Source organism: Cavia porcellus, unplaced genomic scaffold (genome assembly GCF_034190915.1).
Source record: "Cavia porcellus strain 051 isolate PalLab524CR breed Dunkin Hartley unplaced genomic scaffold, mCavPor4.1 scaffold_17, whole genome shotgun sequence".
NCBI classification, from domain to species: Eukaryota; Metazoa; Chordata; class Mammalia; order Rodentia; family Caviidae; genus Cavia; species Cavia porcellus.
In genome coordinates, this window is record NW_026947500.1 from 763,420 (window position 1) to 784,667 (window position 21,248).

The window sequence follows — 21,248 nt, forward strand, 5'->3', positions numbered from 1 at the left end:
TGGATAAAAGATAATTCATTATTCAAAGACACATTTTTCTTAAAAAAAAACTGTTCAATTATATTAAGAACTTCTCTAAGCTAAGAAATTCCTTAAAATTCTCAAAGCTTAGAAATTTGATCAATGGACTTTCTGTTTTCCTCTCAAGCTACAATAGCTTCAATTTTAATGAAACAAAAACTTTATGAAAAAAAAAGAAATTCTCTTGAATAAGCAACTACTGATAACTAGAACTGAATTGTATCAATTTAATGTTTTGAAAGGTGACATCTCTCTGAACACAGACAGTAATTAAGATGTAAATCCTTCCTCATTGAGATTATTGCAAGTTTTTCCTTAGTTGGTGCAAATTTATGATAAACTCCCTATAAGTCTGATTTTTATAGATACCATCAGTTATATCAGTTGGATGGAAAATGGCAACCAAGTAATCTTTTGGCAGTTCTCACATTATAAAAGCAGGTAGTAGCTTAGTTTGACAGTGTTCAGTATATATCAAGTATGTCCTAAATTCTTTATTTGTATATATAATCATCCCCAAACCTCTATTAAGCTGATATTTTTATTATCAGTATTATACAGATGAGAATACACATAGAAGTTCACTATAGTTACACAGATAGCTGTAGATCCTGCTTCATTAATGATGATAGTTTTAGTTACTACTAACCGTGGAGCAGACGCTACATGTCAATCATTGCCCTAAATACTTTCCTCATTTGACAGTTTTTGGAGGGCTTAGCCAGTTTGATCCTATGACAATTCTGTGAGTACTTACTCTTACCTTCTCCTTTGACGTGAGCCTATTAAGGTACAGACTGTTTAAGAAATTTATCATGAGAGCCTGAAGTATAGCTCTGTGATAGATCATATGCCTACAATGCATGAGATCCTGAGCTCAATCCCCAGAACCACAAAACCAAACAAAACTTTATCATGTTCCTACCCATTATACTATACATGGTATGATAAAACAAATCCCATAACTGTGTATCTAAAAATTTTTACTACAATAAAGAACGCATCCTCTTCACTGCTAACATTCTTATTTCTCTTTCTTGCCACTTTCTGAAACAATTCTAACGTTCACTTTTGTATCTTTTTTTAGTTGTGCTGCTGTGGATGCCTTGATGTCCTGAATCAATTCAGAACAATTATCTTTTGTAGTCATTTTGACTGGGAAAGAACGCTGAGTTGCATAATGTCAGAGGTGGTCAACAAGGTGGATGAGCACGTGTCATGCCATTTTTATTTGACAGAAATTGCATAAACAAAAACTGCAAGTGACAAGAATATAGGGGAGTGTTTCAAGCAGGGGAGGTAGTTTGTGAAGAATTATTGACAAAGTTCCTGTTATTATAATGAAGTTGTTTTGTCATTTCTGAGTTTGCTCCTTTTTTAAGAGAAAAAAACAATAAAATCATACAGAGTTTCAAAACAAGATAATCAGAAATAAATTTTTAACTTTAAACATTGATTGTATTTTGAGGAGTGGGGAAGGACCCTGGTTCCTTCAGACTGAGGGGCCAGTAGATCCATCCAAACAAAAATAACTTTCTCTCTGGAAGCTTGCTTCCAGGCTGGGGCACTAGTGTAGCATGACCCAGCTGGAGTTCATGACTGCCCCCAACTCCAACGTCACAGGTCGGTCTCCCTTGCAGTGATAGGAGGCCAAGTGGCCAGTATCTGGAGAACCTAAGTGGGAGAAGAAGATGAGTCCCTCCTTTCCCCAGGAGAGCAGATCTGTGTTAGAGCCTCGGGCTCAGTCAGCAGTGAGGCTGATGGCATCATACTCAGTGTCTTGGGGCTATAGCTGCTGAATGTGTTCAGGCATCATCTCCTCCATTCTCAGCAGGCCCTGGGCTTGGGCGATGGCAGCCTCTGCTATTATTGTAACAGTAGAGTGTGTTGCAGCCCCAAGCTGAGCCAGGATGACAGGTTGCTAAGGACACAGACACATACCGAACCTGGGACTCCTGTAAGCACAGGGATCCTGTTCACATAGGTGTGCGTAATTTCACTGCCCTGTACTCGAATGCCCATCAGGGACCACAACATATTCTCGGAGCAGTGTTCACTGTATGATTTTTTAATCATCAGACCTTGTAGTATTTTTCTTTTTTTTTTTTTTTTTTTTTTTTTTTATTTAAGAGGAAAAAGAGAAAAACACAAAACAAACCAAAGCGGTGTAAGGGTACACGTAATACAGAACTACAAAACAAAACAAAACAAAACAAAACAAAACAAAACAAAAACAAAGCAAACAAACAAACAAACAAAAAAAAACATAACAGTAAGAAATCACCTGTTAGTATATTACATATTATCATCTTGAAAATAGTTCCTCAAATCACAGCATCAAAGAATACAAGGTGGACATTCAAACAGGTAGACTGCAAACAGCTGTGTTCAATGATCCACAAACATTGATACAGTCAGCTATTTAACACCCCTAAACACACTTGCTGTTATATCCGTTAGAGCTCTTTTTTTTTTCTTCCCCTCTCTTTTTTACAACAAAATTCACACACTTTGGATTTCATTACTCCTTAGTGCTTATTACTTTTGGGGAGGGGGGGGGAGAATACAGTCAAATATGGCAAAACAAAGCTGTCAGTCAATACCAAGGATAGACATAGCACATGGTGTAGAACACAGTACAAGTTTATCAACTATGGTTATCAACGTTGTCCCTTGTTTCCTTAAAAAGAATTGTCTATCTCATTAGATATTATAAAGTTGGACAAAACAGTAGAGAACAAGACCAATACAACTTAGGCATTGTAAACATTACAGGACTTCCAAAGAAGACAATAGTCAAACCAGAATGGGTATCTTAGTGAATCTTATTGTCTTCAAAGTAGTTGCCTATGTCTTCAAACTTGATACTACCATATAGAATGGAACAGAGTCTAATCAGTCAAAACAAGATCGTGGGAGTACTACAGGACTTCAAAACAAGTTAATAGGAAATCAAAAAGAGTTATTATTTATATAACCTAATTATTTGAATTTTTTCTTTAATTAAGACAAACATAAGAAATGACTAATTTTTTTAAAACAATAAGGGGGAGATTGAGATAAAACAGGACATAACAATATAACAATAGAGGTCACAGCATGACTGTTTCAACAACCTAGTACTTCACCACCATATAACCTGACTTAATAGTAGTTACCATAGTGTCTTTTTCCTTGAAATATTTGGATAAAACTTCATATACTCTAGCTTCAAATATTTTTCAAATCAAGAAGCCCAGAATAAAGCCTTTCTAATTAATGAGTGAAAACTTTATAAGGCTCCAAGGCCACCTAATGGGGAATCATGATTACCACATATTTTTATATATTTGAATCATTACTTACATTAGGGAAACTATTCGGTATTCACACATGCGAGATTGATTTATTTCACTTATGAGTATGGTCTCAAGCTGCGCCCATTTATTGATAAATATCTCAATGTGATCCTTCTTTATAGCTGAATAATACTCCATTGTATAGAAATACCACAACTTTTTTATCCATTCCTCAGTTGATGGACACTTGGGTTGTTTCCATGATCTGGCGATTACAAATTGTGCTGCTATAAACATAGGTGCACATATATCACTGTGGTGTGATGCTTTCAGTTCTTCTGGGAATATGCCTAGAAGTGGAATAGCTGGAATAAATGGGACTTCCAGTCCCAACTTTTTGAGAAATCTCCAGACAGATCTCCACAAAGGCTGTACCAGTCTACACTCCCACCAGCAGTGCAGGAGAGTTCCCTTTTCCCCACAGCCTCTCCAGCATTTGTTGTCGGTTTTCTTGATCCTGGCCATTCTTTCAGGAGTGAGATGGTATCTCAGTGTGGTTTTAATTTGCATTTCTCTAATGACCAATGATGATGAGCATTTTTTCATGTATTTATTTGCCATTTGCATTTCTTCATCTGAGAATTGGGTATTCATCTCAGATGCCCATTTTTGGATTGGATCTTTGAATTTTGGAGGTCTGAGTTTCTTTAATTCTTTATATGTTTTAGACAAGAGGCCCTTGTCTGAGAGAGAGTTCACTAAAATCTTTTCCCAGTTTGTGGGTTTTCTTTTCACTATGCTGCAGATTTCTTTTGACATGCAGAAACTTTTTAATAAGAAGTGGTCCCAGTTATTGATTCTGGGAAGTATTTCCCGTGCAGTTTGAGTCCTGTTCATGAATTCTTTACCTACTCCTATGTCTCCAAGGTTTCTACCTAATTTGTCTTCCAATAGATTTAGTGTTTCTGTTTTAATATTCAGATCTTTGACCCATTTAGATTTTAATTTAGTACATGGTGATAGACATGGGTCTAGCTTTAGTTTTCGGCAAATGGAGAGCCAGTTTTTCCAGCACCATTTATTAAAGAGACTGTCGTTCTTCCAGTGAACCTGCTTGGCTCCTTTATCAAAGATAAGGTGGTTGAGTGTGTTCGTAGTTGTGGTTGTATCTTCTAATCTATTCCACTGATCTTCGGCTCTGTTTTGATTCCAATACCATGTTGATTTTACTACTGTTGCTTTGTAGTATAACTTCAAGTCAGGGATTGTGATGCCTCCTGCTTTGTCTTTGCTGCTTAGAATTGCCTTTGCGATTCTGGGTCTCTTCTGGTTCCAGATGAAATTTAGGAGTGATTTCTCTAGATCTATAAGGTATGTTGATGGAATTTCTATTGGGATTGCATTGAATCTGTATAACAGTTTTGGGAGAATGGCCATCTTCACAATGTTTGTTCTTCCTATCCATGAGCAAGGGATGTCTTTCCATTTTCTGAGATCATCTTCAATTTCCTTTTTCAGTGTATTATAATTTTCACTGTATAAGTCTTTCACTTCTTTCGTAAGAGTAATTCCTAAATATTTCATTTTTTTGCTTGCTAATGTGAATAGTCCAGTTTCTCTTATTTCCCTCTCTGTAATTTTGTTGTTTGTGTATAGGAATGCTATTGATTTCTGAGTATTGATTTTGTATCCAGCCACATTACTGAATTTATTTATTGTATCTAAGAGTATTTCAATGGAGTTTAGGGGGTCTTCTATGTAGAGTATCATGTCATCTGCAAACAATGATAATTTAACTTCTTCTTTTCCTATCTTTACCCCTTTTATTTCTCTTTCTTGCCTAATTGCTCTGGCTAGTACTTCCAGTACTATATTAAATAGGAGTGGTGATAAAGGACATCCTTGTCTTGTGCCCGATTTTAAAGTAAAGGCTTTCAATTTTTGGCCATTTAGTATGATGCTGGCTGTTGGTTTGTCATATATGGCCTTTATTATATTGAGGTAAAGACCATTTATTCCAATTTTCTGTAAAGTTCTTATCATGAATAAGTGTTGGACCTTATCGAAGGCTTTTTCTGCATCTATAGAAATGATCATGTGATTCTTATTTTTGGCTTTATTGATATGGTGGATTACATTTATTGATTTGCGTATGTTGAACCATCCTTGCATTCCTGGGATGAATCCCACTTGGTCATGGTGTATAATCTTCTTGATGATTTGCTGGATCCTATTTGCCAATATTTTATTGAGGATTTTTGCATCTGTGTTCATTAGGGAGATCGGTCTATAGTTCTCTTTTATAGTTGGGTCTTTCTCAGGTTTTGGTACTAGAGTAATGTTTGCTTCCAGGAATGACTTAGGAAGGATTGCTTCCCTTTCAATTTCATTGAATAGTTTGAGGAGTGTCGGCATTAGGTCTTCTTTATATTTCTTGTAGAATTCTGCAGTGAATCCATCTGGGCCTGGGCTTTTCTTGGTGGGTAAGGCCTTAATTACATTTTCAAGTTCATTAGCAGAGATTGGGTTATTCAACAGTTTTATATCCTCTTGATCTAGCTTTGGTACTTCATATGCTTCTAAGAATCTGTCTATTTCTTCTGTGCTATCAAACTTTTGAGAGTAGAGGTTTTCGAAATAGGTGTTGATGATCCTCTGTATTTCTATTGGGTCTGTAGTGATTTCTCCTTTTTCATTTCTTATTGCATGAATTTGAGCTTTTTCTTCCCTTTTTTTAATAAGGTTGGCTAGGGGCTTATCAATTTTATTTATTCTTTCAAAGAACCAACTCTTTGATTCGTTGATTCTTTGGATTGTTTTCTTAGTCTCTATTGCATTGATTTCTGCTCTGATTTTTATAATTTCCTCTCTTCTTTTGGCTTTGGGCTTGACTTGCTCTTCTTTTTCTAGCTGTTTGAGGTGTAGCATCAAGTTATTTATTTGTATTCGTTCTGTTTTCCTGATGTGGGAACTCAGTGCAATAAATTTTCCTCTCAGAACGGCTTTCATTGCATCCCACAGATTCCGGTAAGTTGTATCTGCATTTTCATTTTCTTTTAGGTATTGTTTAATTTCTTCTTTAATTTCTTCTGTGACCCACTGATTACTCAAGAGTGTGTTATTTAGTTTCCATGTGTTTGTGGAATTTTTGCAGTATCTTTTGTCATTAATTTCTAATTTCAGAGCGCTATGATCTGATAATATGCAAGGGATGATTTCAACTTTTTTGCATTTGCTTAAATATGTTCTGTGAGCTAATATATGGTCTATTTTAGAAAATGATCCATGTACTGCTGAGAAGAATGTGTATTCTGATGTTGTTGGGTGGAACATTCTGTATATGTCTATCAAACCCATTTGTTCACAGGTGTGATTCAGTTCTGTTATTTCTTTGCTCATTTTCTGTCTGGTTGATCTGTCCCTTGGTGTCAGTGGTGTATTAAGGTCTCCTGTTACAATTGTGTTACTGATAATTTGAGTTTTCATTTCTGTTAATAATTGTTTTATATAACTGGGTGCTCTGGAGTTTGGTGCATATATATTTAAGATAGTTATCTCTTCCTCTTGGAGTTTTCCCCTTACGAGTATGTAGTGACCTTCTTTGTCCTTTATGGTCATTGTTGGTTTAAAGTTCACGTTGTCTGCAAACAGAATGGCTACTCCTGCCTTTTTTTGGATTCCTGCTGCATGGAGAATTGTTTTCCATCCTTTGACTTTCAGTCTGTGAGTATCCTTCTGGGTTAGATGGGTTTCCTGTAAACAGCATATGGTTGGATTTTGTTTCTTGATCCATTCTGCTAGTCTGTTTCTTTTAATTGGTGCATTGAGACCATTTACATTAATGGTTATTACTGTTAAATGCTGGTTAATTGTAGGAATGTTATCTCTCTGCTGTTGCATCTTTATCTTTCTGTTCTGTTTAATTATTTGCTTTGCTTAGTGGTTTTTTCCTTTGTGTATCTAAACTGTCTTTCAATATTTTTTGCAGGGTCGGTTTGGTGTTCATGAAGTTCTTCAGCTGTTCTTTGTCATGGAAGTATCGTATTGCACCGTCTATTTTGAATGATAGTTTTGCAGGATATATCAGTCTCGGTTGGAAATCGTTTTGCTTTAGGATCTGGAATACTTCACTCCATGCTCTTCTTGACTTTATCGTTTGTGCTGAGAAGTCTGCTGTGATTCTGATAGGTTTTCCTTTATAAGTGATCTGTCTTTTCTCTCTGACAGCTTTTAATAATCTATTCTTGTGTTGGATTTCTGGGATGGTGATTATTATATGTCTGGGTGTAGTTTTATTTTGGTTATGACTGTTTGGAGTTCTATATGCTTCACTGATTCTGATGTCAGTTTCTGATCTCATGCTTGGGAAATTTTCAGCTATTACTTCTCTAAATATCCTCCTGACATCCTTCATGTTGTCTCCCTCTCTTTCATTAATCCCTATCATTCTTATGTTATTCTTCTTTGCATCGTCCTGCAGTTGTTGAATTGTTGTTTCCTGATTCCTTGTTATTTTCAAAAGATCTTTCCTTTCCTGTTCACTAGCTGCAATCCTGTCTTCAAGGTCTGAAATTCTATCTTCACTTTCATTAAGGCGGTTTTTACAACTTTCAGTGGAGTTTTTTATTTCCTGTATATCTCTGTGCATCTGCATTATGTATTCTGTTTGTTTCTTATATTGCTCGTCTAGGGATTCTATCTTTTTGTTTAGTTCCTCCAATTTTTTATCTGTGTTTTCTTTAGATATATTTAGAATCTCTTTCATTTCTTTTATCATTTCTTCTTTTATCTGGGAGATTATTTCGAGTTTGAATTTCTTTAAAGCTTCCTGGAGTTGCTTGTCAATTTCAGTGGCTATTGTGTCCGATATATGAGGTGGATGGGATATATTTTCTTCTATATACATCGCTCCTAGGGTTTCTTGAGATGGGCTGGAGGTTTGAGGTTGTAATTTAGTCTTTCGTTTTGTCATTTTCCTATATTTCTGTGTTTCAAGTGTTATTTGAAAGCTTCCTCAGGATCTGTTGAAAATCCCCTTCTATGTTTGGAGCTACTGAGACTCTGGCACCACGCTACCCCAAGCCTTTGGGCCTACAGAACTAGTGGCTCTCCTCTGCCTGCTCAGAACTCCGCAGTTCCAGACAAGCTGGGCCTCAGGGACACTGTGCGCCCACCTGCCCCTTGGAAGCTCCACAGTTCTTCAATCGCAGCCGGGTTAGGGTACTCACCACAGGCCGTAGTGCTTCAGGAACCTGTGGACCCTCCCTGGTTGCAGAGATATCCAGAGTCCTCCAGACACGCAGAGAGGCCGGTGAGGGCACCCCAGATCTGCCCAGCTCCTCCTCTGCAGACCTATGTCCAGGCGCGGCAGCTAAACAGGCTGGGCTAGGCTGATAGTGTGGGCCCGCCCATCCGTCGGCAGCTCAGCAGGTCTCCAAGTGGAGCCGGAATGGGGAGGCTGATGTGATAGCCTCAAACCCACCTCGCCCCTTTACTGCACCTGGAAGCCTGGGGGAACTCCAGCAGTCTGGGCGGAGATATCCAGAGTCCTCCAGACACGCAGAGAGGCCGGTGAGGGCACCCCAGATCTGCCCAGCTCCTCCTCTGCAGACCTATGTCCAGGCGCGGCAGCTAAACAGGCTGGGCTAGGCTGATATTGTGGGCCCGCCCATCCGTTGGCAGCTCAGCAGGTCTCCAAGTGGAGCCGGAATGGGGAGGCTGATGTGATAGCCTCAAACCCGCCTCGCCCCTTTACTGCACCTGGAAGCCTGGGGGAACTCCAGCAGTCTGGGCGGAGATATCCAGAGTCCTCCAGACACGCAGAGAGGCCGGTGAGGGCACCCCAGATCTGCCCAGCTCCTCCTCTCCAGACCTTGTAGTATTTTTCATGAACATGCAATGGAAGACTACTGAGCCTCAAACAGGAAGGGGCTGTTATTTGCCAGAACATAGATAAATCTGTAACACTTTATAAGCCAGGCACCAAAAAAAAAAAAAAAAAAAAAGAGAGAGAGAGAGAGAAAAGAAAAAGTGATGTCACTAATAGGAGAATCCTAAGAAGTTAGACTCACATTAGTAAAGCATAGAATGATGTTTACCAGTGCTGGTAGGAATAGAAGGCAATGGAGTAAATGCTAGTTAAAGACTACAAAGTTTCAGTCAAGGAAAAGAAGTTATGGAGATCTGCTACATAGCATGATGAGTCGAAAATTGTTAGGAGTATAGATCGTAAGTGTTCTTACTTCAAAAATGACAGGTAATAGACATGTTAATTAGCTTGGTTTAGTTATTCTACAACATATGGATATATCAAAACCTATTTTATATCATAAATATTCAATTGTTATTTGCTAATTAAAACTTAATGAAACTGAAAAAGTAACGTACGTATTTATTATCTTCCTTTCTAACCAGAATGTGAACTCAAGGGACAGAAGAGACTTTTTTTCTATACTAATCATAAATATGTGCTCAGTGCTTAGAACAAGGCCTGGTGTTTAGCAGTATTGAATAAATATTTGATGAATTAATACAGGAAAAATGTAGAATTTATTTCCACCCCTCTTTCACTTTCTCCTCTCTCTAGTGCCAGCTTTGGCATCTAACAGTTCCACCTACACGAAGAATCATCTGGGAAACTTTATTGACATCTTTGGTGCTATGCAGACTAATCAACCAGAATGTCTCAGAACGAGGCTTAGGCACAGACAGGTTTGTTGTAAAATCTGTCCAGGTGAATGTAAAGCCACTGAAACACTCAGAACCACAGACCCTTGCCACTCTGTTAGCTGTGGAACTACACACAGCAGCAGCAGTGTATTTCTGCACTTGAGCTTCTCCTTCATACAGAGGTATTTAATCACTTGCTCAAGAAGAGTATCTTCCAAAAACAAACTAGTAATGTTCCCTGAAAGAGTTAAGTAACCCAGTAAGCCTGCATACTACATCATATCAACTGTATCATTTGATTCTCAAATAGATGAGGATGATAAATATCATCATCTAAAACTGGACAGAATTTGAATCTGATTTATTTGCTCAAGGCAAAAGAAAAGACATGAACATATTATTTCCCTTGTTTTATAACTTCAAAATAAATTTAAAAAACTGTGCTTAATTTATCCTTGTATCTTTATAATCAAATAACATGTGTTAATTAATGTGTTAGCATTAACAAAACCCAAGGAATATCTGCTTACTGTGAGCCATTCATTTGCTTAGCAAATACTGACTTGTTTGTTGAAGGCCTCCAAAGCTTCAGCTATTGTTTCAAATCATGTTGGACTTTCCCTATAACTTTCAATTTTTAAAAAGGCAAATAAAAATTATTGCTATTAGTATTTTGATTTTTACTGCATTTGGCAACTGTGTTAATTCTGAAAATATAACTCAACTGTTCTTAAAAATAATGGCAATGTTGACTGAAACCTTGAGTTTTCAGGGTTTTTTTTTTTTCTTCTTATTGTAACAATTTCTATGTTCTCTAAGAAATACCACTTCAGGGGCTAAGTGCATTTCCAAACAAGAGGAAGAAACATATGATTTTAATTTAGCAGAAAAGTAAAATTTGCAGTTTGGACATTTTTTTCAAATTTTACATTTTGGAACTTAAGTATGCTTGAATCACTGGTAAACGTTGCTTCTTGTTGGCATTATTTACAGATTTAAAAACACCTGGAGTTACATCCCCAAAGAAACAACATAGAGGAAGAAATAGGAGAAGATCGTGTGATGAAAGTGCTGACTAGTTCTTTGTTCTAGGCATGCGAATATGAAGATAGATCATTAATTTTTCATTTATAAGATGAAGGTATGTCTGTAGTTTCTCAGCAGAAAAGACCCACTTGGACAGGCGGCATAATAATTAAATGATTTCCCTTCAAATTTTAGACTGGAGACTACATACAAATAAATGTTGTTGGCCTTTTTATTCTTCCATCTTAGTATGGCTGTGGCTACTGAGTCACTGTATTAAAGCAAATCATGCATATAGCAGACTCTTAGCTACATCTCAAATTAAAATTGTAGTTCTTGAGGACTCAATTTACTGTCTGTGACAAACTCTAATGGCGATTAGAAGTTCTATGTTGAATAAGGATATTTTCAACTACATAGGTACTACGCATAAATTAGTAGTGATATCAAGCCATAGAATATTTGCTTCTCTAAGTCATGTAAAAACAGGGAAATCAGTGTCCAGCTTAGTGTATAGTGTTTTCTTCAATAATAAAATCCAAAAGGTGCAAATTGTGTTGTAAAAAAAAGAGAAAAAAAAAAAAAGAAAAAAAGTGCTCTAAAGGATACAACTGCAAGTGTGTTTAGGGGTGTTAAATAGCTGACCATATTAATGTTTTTGGTTGGATCATTGAACACAACTGTTTGCGGTCTTGCTGTTTTAATGTCCACTTTGTATGCTTTGATATTGTGACTTGAACAACTATCTCTAAGATGATAATGTGTAATCTATTAACTGGTGATTTCTTACTGTGTTTTTTTTTGTTTTGTTTTGTTTTGTTTTTTTTTTTGTAGTTCTGTATTACTTGTACCCTTACACCGCTTTGTTTTGTTTTGTTTTTTCTCTTTTTCCTTTTAAATAAAATAAAAAAAAAAAAAACGATTAGGAAACCATTGGAAGTGGCTAGTGTTAAGCAGCCAGCTGATCTTTCATACTGAATCTTCACTCACAGCATTTCAAAGCCAGCTTGATGAACCAGTGTCTTAGTTACTTTTTACTCATCACTGAGACAAAATACCTGACGCTCAAAGTTTGGGAAAGAAAGATTTCTTTCTTACAGTTCTTGCAGGTTTCAGTCCATACTCAGGTGGCTCCAAGGCAGGAAGGCATGACAGGGCAGCCATTCATGACTGCTGCAAAGAGCAAGGAGCCAACCAACAAGAGAGAGAGAGAGAGACACCTTCCCTCCATACGTCATATTTTGGCTCCACCCTTGGGCGGGTGTAGCAGTCACACCACCAATCAAAGAGCTAGACAATAAACCAAGCACAAATGCTAGATTTGGTTTAGTCCATAATTCATGAGGCTTGGGGGCCACCGACATAAACCATGACAGCCAACCTACATGGTAGGGTAGGAGGCCATAGGCTCAAGCCAGACTTGCCAATAAGCAGAGAGCACTTGTTCAAGAGTTCAGGACAGACCACAGAGAAATACCAAAAGGATTAAATTAGGGCACGTTTGTTCCTTGTTCCACAATACAGATATACAGTTATTTGTTAATTTAAATGTTCTATCCTCAAAAACCAGAGACATTTATAGGCATGGAACTGATGGGAAAAAATGGAGAGGAAAGTAACTGGCATCAAAGTCTCCATTTCACTAACCTTGATGGGGCCTTTGTGCCTTCCCACAGCGATGAGGGAACAGAGGCCAAGAAACTATAAAGCAGAACAGAGAGGGTCTGGAAACCATGAACACCTACTCCAACGTAGGGGTGCAGAATAAAGCAGACTAAGACATTTAAGAAACAAGAGTCCACAACATATTGGAAAGAAAATAACTTGTTTGCAAAGGTACAAACTCTTTTAACACCAACACAAAATGCTTTTTCATTCTTTTCTCATCTCTAAAGGCAAACAGGTAAGGAGGCGGTAGGGAAATGGGTCTGCACCCCTACTTCTTCATTCCTTCGCCTTCAGACCATCTGCTGACATGGATTTTGTGATACATATTTTAGCTGCTCTGTACAGTGTAGAGTTAGGTGAGGTACCTCACACACAGACCCTGTGTCAACTGGCTCGTCTCCATCTGACAATTTCAAATCTTATGGAGGAGTTAAGGAAATTTAAAATATTAACAAGCTTGTTGCAAAAAGAGAAAACAGGAGAAAAAAAACGGGAAAGGACTTGTTATTACAGCTTATTGATATTTGAAATAATCCTCTGAAATATTGTACTCAGAGCAAGGAAAGTATTCCAAAGACATTTAGGTATACAAGCTCCCGCCGCTAGCCTACAATGCAGCGAAGCGGTACTATGCAAAAGCCAAAGCTGGAATGTACGCGCGGATGGAGTGTAAATGCATTTTCTAAAAGAGAAACACTATATTTTGTTTTTTAGTTCTCTTCATTCTTCTCCAAATAGAATAAAGCTATTATTTTCAAGTTAACTACTGACCTTTTTTCCTGTTCTATATGTATATAAAAAAGATAATTTGTGAGATATATATGAACCAGTTTTCCACAATAAATGCATTTATTATGTTTTGAAAGCATACGTTAACAAAAACAATGAAAATAATAAATAAATGTGTATAATAGCCTACTTTTACCCTAATATAGTTTAATTCTTATTAAATGTGTATCTTGTTCTTTTAACTACTTTCACAGAGCAGGTTCCTCCGTAGTTTTTGCAACCTGACAACCATCATGAAGTTGTTTAATGACTAGATTACCCAAATTTAACTACAATCTTTATATTTACGGTCACAATGCTTTCTTTTATTTCATGAAAAACAGTGTGTCTTGCCTTGGCTTAAGCAGACATGTGTTTGGCTCCGTGGCACACATTTGTGAGTTTGAAGCACTGCCTGCATTGTGAAAAACAGCAGAAATGGCTGCTGCAAGAAGGCCACCTCCGCACAGCCCTGCCAAAAATAGCAAAGGAAGGGCTGAGTGAGGAGCGGCTTTTGCCTAGTGAGTTCACTTCTAGGAATTTACCTGCAGTATGCACGACTTGTATTTACTCTTGAACAGCATTTTTTTTTGTTGCCTCTAAACTCTTTTGAAGTGCCCTACTGAAAAATCTGGATAAAACGCACAGTTCGCAAGTCCAGGTTTGCGCTGTGATGCTTTGGGTGCACTATGTGTCTATGTCCTGCATAAAGACTGGAACTCTCTGTTAGCTTGGATAGTCATTTCATTTTCTCTTGTATGCTGTTGGTCTTCTGTATGTAAGACCCATAGAAGTGAAACTTGCCTGGTTATTTTAAAGTAAGGGTGTTGGTGGACAGATCAGCTTGGATTATTAGTCAGTTTTCTTTGACCAGAACAACTAATTAATTTATTCTTCTACTTCTAACCAAATCACTGGGTTTTAAAGTAATAATACTGCTTTTGAGAGTTTTAAATATATATTAAAATTTCTGATAAAGCCAGTCACAATGTCACATCATTGAAAGGAAGAAGATAACAAATTCAGATTTAGACTTCTGGCTTCTAAGCTAAGAAACAGTTCAGTGCTTCCATAGTTAATCTCTTTCAGAGTGAGACTTAATGTGGAAGGAAGGAAGAAAAGCTTGGGAGATCCACAAGGTGAAGGTTAATGTGATTATTTCCATTTTATGAGTGAGCAAAGGGAGATACAGACAGGCCAGGAAGACTTAACTGTAAAAAGGTAGTGTGCCTGTTGTGCTGAAGTGCTGTGTCTCAGCCTCGCCAGGAAAATGCATAGAGACCTGTGTCTGCTGTTCCAGACAGTGTATCACCTGAGGTTTTTTCACATTAGTGAATCATCCTACTGCAACCAAGATTTCTATAAACTAGAAAAAATAAGTAAGACCAGATGATAGCTCCTTGACATTTTTCTTTCATTTATACAATATATACACATATCCTACACACTGTGTCATGACATATTTATTTCTTTCTGTGGCTTTAATCAGAAATGAAACTAATTAAACAGCCAAAATGGTTTCCTCTGGGGATATTTTATTATACTGGAAAAGCAACAGTTTAAAGGCCTGAGAGACATTGTCTAGAGGCAAAGCAGTTTTTTTTCTCTAAGAAAAAAGTTTCATGGAACCATTGATTTACTCAAGTCCCCACTGCAACGTTATGAAATTCCCCAGTGTGGACTTGTAAAAGACAGCTATTATCTCAATTTTGCAGATTTGTAATTTACTTTAAAATTCTCCACTCATAGACAGTGTGGTGTACTTATACAGGCAGGTGTAGGCATGTGTACAAAGGGAAAGGCAGTTAGCTCGGGATGCTAGCGCTGGTGCTGCCTGATTACAAAAGAGCCAGGGATGCTGACTGGCTTTTGAGAGAGCTAATCCAGTGACTCAGTGTTGGCTGAACAATGGGATCATTTGAGGGCTTTCAAAAAGAATTTAATGGTCCAATTATTTTTTTGATTGTCATATAATAAAACCAGTCTTTAGTTTCCTTTGCTGTACCATTCTCTTTTATTACATGTGTGGATTTCTCTAATCACTCCCACAACCAGTGCATATTCCCACAAAACTCTTCTATGTATTCCACACACTTAAAATCACAATTTTCCTTCTGTAGTCCTGACTCCTGGAAATCACGATTTGTTGGGAAACTTTTAGAAAATGCCAATGCTTACCTCAGAGCTTTTGATTTAATTAAGCTGGAGTTGGATGGTCTCTTAAAAGTTTTCTCATAGCTACAGTATGCAGCCAGGGCTGAGAAACCGGTCTCTCATCAGAGTTCACATTCCAGCACTACTACAAGTGCTTCTGTTGGCTTCATCTCAAATCAGCATTATTTCACTGGACAGAATCAGCGCTTTTGGGGTGGGCAATTGTGTTCAAATGAATGAATCGAGGAAGTACTGTACAGGCAACTCCATCCTTTCATAAGAATCTAATGAGTCTGGTGCTCCTCACAAAAAGATGGCTTTGAAAAGAAGGAAGATGCAGGCAGAGGACCTGACTTGGTTTGCAGAACTCTGCTCCTGGAGTATATATGATGTGTCCTGAGCAAATCTTTAACACCTTGTAACCTTCCACAATGCTGAAAAGCACAGAGTGCTATGACTTCAATGAGCCTGCGTAAGAGTTTAAATGTTGTGTTTTTTCTACTTACCTATAAATATTTGCTTTGCAGATTTGTCCTGAGATGTGCCTTTCTTTATTTTACCATCTGGTGGGGAGATGAGTGTGTATGTGTATGTGTATGTGTATGTGTATGTGTATGTGTATGTGTATGTGTATGTGTGTGTATATGGAAGGTGGGCATTGCATCATCCAAATTCTAACTTATAAAGCAATAATTCTCAATCCTGAAATCATCTTAGAATTGTCTGAGGAAATACAGAAATCTCCTTTTAAAGGAGTCTGCATCTCAAAAAATTCGGAATCCCTGGGAGTAGCATTCAGGCAGTGCTATTATGAATACTGACCAAGTGTGTTTGAAAGGTAGAAAGACTACTATTACCTACCAAAGATATCTAATGATTTTGAACAAATCAACTTACTTAAATTTATTCAGCACATTAGGTTGAATTCCATCATGCCTCACCCATACATCTAGGCCAGCTTCCCAAAGGTCACCTGGCTCGACCCCTAGACACACCATGCAGCTGCACAGTCTTCACTGCTGACCTTTCCCTTCTGAGTCATAAATTCTGCTCGCAAGTTGTAGGTCTTATCTATTGCTGTGTACCCAATTACTCCAAAACTTAAAAGAATAAACATTCATTATCTCATATTTTGTAACACTAGGAATCTGGGATAACTTTCTGGGTGGTTCTGGCTCAGTTTGTCATGAAATTGCAATCAGTTTGTAGCCATCTGAAGGCTTCACTGGGCTGGGCAGTCTGTCAGGAGCTCACTCACGTGGCTATCAGCAGAACCTCAGCTCCTCTCTGGCTGCTGGCCGTGTGGACATCCCCTCAGTGCCCCACAGTTCCTTGCCATGTGGATGTAGGTCTCGTCATGAGGCTGCCTCAACATCTTCATGACCTGGCAGCTGGCTTCCTCCAGAGTGACTGATTCAAAAGAGAGAGCCCAGAAGAAACTTAATTGCCTTTCACAACCAAATCTTAAATTTCATTGGGTTACTTCTATTTAATTTATTTCTTTGAAGTCAATAACTAAGTCTATGTTCACACTCAAGGGAATAGGGGCTAGGTTTTACCTCCTGAAGGGGAACTATCAAAGGTTTTGTGAATAAAATTTAAAACTATCACAGAAGATAACTGGCTAAAGTGAAGGTAGTATAAACAATGTTCAAATGCCTCTGTGAAAAAAAGATTAATTTCACTCAAATGCATAAATTTAAGAGAAATTATCGACAAAAGCCAAAATGAAAATTCGAAACTGAGAACCAATTTAACTGTAATTTAGTAGCCAGGGATCATAAATGGTACCATACTTAAGCTTTCAAAAAAGAGAGGCACACCAGATCAAAGGATTTCATCTCACCTATTGTTCAAGCTCTCATGTTTCTCAATATGCCAGTTTGTTAGATGTGTATTTCACGGGGAATGGTGTGTATATGTTAACAGATAAACAGAAATGTGTTAACAGATAAATAGAAATGACATTTAATTTCAAGCTCCATTAGTAACACACAGGGAGTGGGAAGAACAAGGTCAGCCACGATGGTAAAGGACAAAAGAATTTCATTTCCAGTTACTTAAAATAATGTACAAATAGAGCAGCGAAGATGATGCTGGGACTTGCCAACTAAAAATAGAAGGCAACAGCAAAGAAACACAAAGCCTTAATACCTGAAATCCTCCACTTTCTACTGAAAAATCATAAGTTAAATGTCTTGGTGCCATATACATGAGGTATCTGCAGACTAAACCAAATCCAGTCTGCTGTTTGATTGTGTAAATAAAGTTTTATTGGGATGCAGCCATGCACATTCCTTTATATATTGTTTCTTGCTGCATTCATTGTAAAACGGTAGAGGTAAGGAAAGATCTATGGTCTGAAAAGACTTAAAGATTTACTTCTCAGGCATTTATAAGAGAAGTTTGCTAATCTTTGGTGTAGACTAAATGACTATATACAGCTTCCTTATGATAATCTCTAGATGTTTATCATAGATTCTTGGGGCCACAAAGCCAGATCCAAAAGGATTGGTTAAAGAAGAGGAGGGCATGTAATTACTTATTTAAACTCGTTATGTTTGGGGCAATATGACTACAAATTAATAAACAATATTTCCTTTTTCATAATAGTATTCACCTCTATAAAAACCAGAATGCTGAAGTCAGTTTTCCTTAGTTTCCTTCGGTCAATTCAAGACCTTTAGCTAACTTATGGGAACAAAGTAAGGCTGGGATGGAGAGCGAGAGTTATTAGTAAGTAATACAAAATGAAATTAGAGCTTGGTAATTTGAATACCATTTACCTCTTGGATTTCTCTTTCTCACTCTTCTCTCCACGTCCTTTTCCCCATTACTGCTCCATTAGAGTGCTGGCTTTGTTCTTCCTGCCAAAACTGTATTTTATCCACGAGACGAGGTGTATGGACTCCTGAGAACTCCAGATGTACAGATTTCATGGCGTCACTGAAGCAGCCAGCGGCGTTTGTCTCATCCAGCCTCTAAAAATCCCTGAGTGAGAGGCTGTTGGGCAGCTCTTGGATATGCTCCTTGTCCTCTCTCAGTCTCTGTGGCCTGACAGTGATGGCGAATGTTTTAGAGCTTTCTGTGATAATAAACAGCCCACTGTGGCAAGTGTTCCATAAGTTCGCCACCCCTGGTAGAAGATGAGGCACAAAGGTTTATCAAGCTTAGGTATTGGGCCCTGTGGTTACAGGGTCTTAGACAAATGAAGAATGAAAAAGAATGAAAGATGGACATGCAGACAGATGGACCACAGTGGTGGGCACATAGCTTGTGCCACCATTTCAACTGGCCTTGTAGTAACAATCTTGAATCAAGGAGTTTCTAAGGAGATACTGCATTTGTTCCTCAATTTAGGCAGGTTTCCTATGACTCTATTGACTACTGAGCATATATTATGGTACAAAACTCAACTCACTTATTTGTCAAGAAATTCTTTATTCCACATATACAGTTAATGCTTCAAAGAAGATACACATGCAGTGTTACATCTTCTGGCTGTATCTTTTTTGAGGTCAAGTGATTCTGATTTTTGGTTGTTTTTGAAGACCCTATGGCTGAAACATCACTCATATTTTTGACTATGAGAAGTATAAGCCACTCATTTAACAAATACAGAAGATATACATATAATATGTCAGTGCTTGGACTACAGCAGTGAATAAGAGAACATGAGAGACTACTTCCTTGCACTGTGGTATGAAATAGCTGATAAGGATGCCATAAAAAGACAGAGTGCATATGCAACCAAGATTTAGGAGGGGGTTTAATAAGAAGCAGACCACGCCCAGAGGAATATCTAAAGTGAACCTCAAAGCAATCAGGCAGGCAAAGGAGGGGAGAGTGAATAAGCATTGAACAACTTTTCCTAGGGGGGATTCATTGCAATCATACCATGATACAAGCTGGGATTGTGATTTAAAGGGAATAAATATTATTTAAATATGAGGAATCTTCAGGTGTCAAATGACAAAACTCCATTTCCAACTACATCAAATAAGAAAAAGTGAGAAGATAGAGACAGGAAAAATAGCTTAACTCAGTCTCTTTTAAGAAGTTATATTTGTTCTCTATTTTTTCCCACACAACTGAAAAATGAATACTGTAAGATAAATTTATTAAATAGTAGTTTTGCCACCACAGAGAAAAGAGCAACCTTTTATTTGTTCCAGTCCGCAAAAATACTAACAATTGTGCAATGTACAAGATTTAATCCACCACAGAGGGTAACAGCCTTCTACTTTTACGGAGGCTGACAGGAGGTTGGGTCAGAGAAAAAGGACTTTATTTTGCACGGTACATTGGGCAGCATAAACTTCATGTTCCTATCAGTTCCCTTTGGTTTCTCAGCGTCCTGAAGATGATAAATGAAAGTCATGCACACACTGAGCCGGTAGCATTGCTGAGCATCCCTGGTCTTAGCAAACTTCCATTTTATAAAGCAGCTGCAAGGACACCTGTCCAAAATTTTCAGGCATACGCTGTGATCACTGTCAAACTCAAACAGGAGAAAAATCCTGCCTGCGCTCTGATGGGGAGATAGTGCTAGCTTCAGTATGCAAATATCCTTACCCAAACAGTCCAGGGTAAAAACTGAGAAGTGTGACATTCATTTAACAAATACTTATTGAAGATACACATATGTTTATCTTAGGATGTGTAGGAATAGCAGAGGGATTGCCTTCCAACAAAAAGTCCCCGAGAATCAAATTGGTGTGTTTTATGTCAAATGCCTCTCCTGAGTCATGCAATTTTTTTTTCAAGGAGGGGGAATAATACTGACTTTGCTAAAGTCAATTTCCCATTCCTAGACTCGGGTCAAGGTTGGTTACCAAGATAGTAGGAAAAGAATGTGTGTGACAAAGATAAATCACATTTATGATGATTCAATAATGCAGTACGAATTACCAAGCTGAAGGTGCAAGCTGGGGTCAGATCATGAAGAATTATGTTAAGTGTGGAATTTTTCCTGTGTGCAATAGCAATTTGATAAATAATGTTATAGTGGAGGGATGTTAATTTTATCTCAGCAAAATCATACGGGCACCAACTTTAGGAGCAAGTAAATGAGGAAATGAGTTATCAAACTGGTCAGGTAAAGATAACTGAAGTCAGACGTGGGGATGGAGCCAAGAGGCCCAATATGAAAATATTTTACTACTAATTATAGAGTTGAAACAGAATGATAATGAATGATAAACTTTGTTTCTGTTTAAGGCAGCTTAGTGATATGAGACAGAGATCTTAGAAAAGCAGGTTCAGGTAGGGACTGAACGCAGGTCCTCACCCCATCTCTATCCGTGAACTTTAAAATTTGAGACAGGATCTTCCTAAATTACCCAGGCTGGCCTCAAATTTGTGCTCTTACTGCCTCAGCCTCCCAGAATGTTGGTATGATACCGTGTACCATCATACCCAGCTTTTTTTTTTTTTTTTCTCAGTGATGACTTTTTAACCCAGGGCCTTGGCTCCGAGTTACATCTCTGGTCTGTTTTTATTTTGAAACTGGGTCTCAGCTGCTGAGCTTTCTAGGCTGCCTCAAAATTGCCACTCTCCTGTATCAGCTCCCCACAGCACTGAGATTACATGTCTGCATCCCTAGACCTGGGTCTAGCTCACCCTTAATGGCTGTTCAATATGCTGTAATGTGCATATATCAGA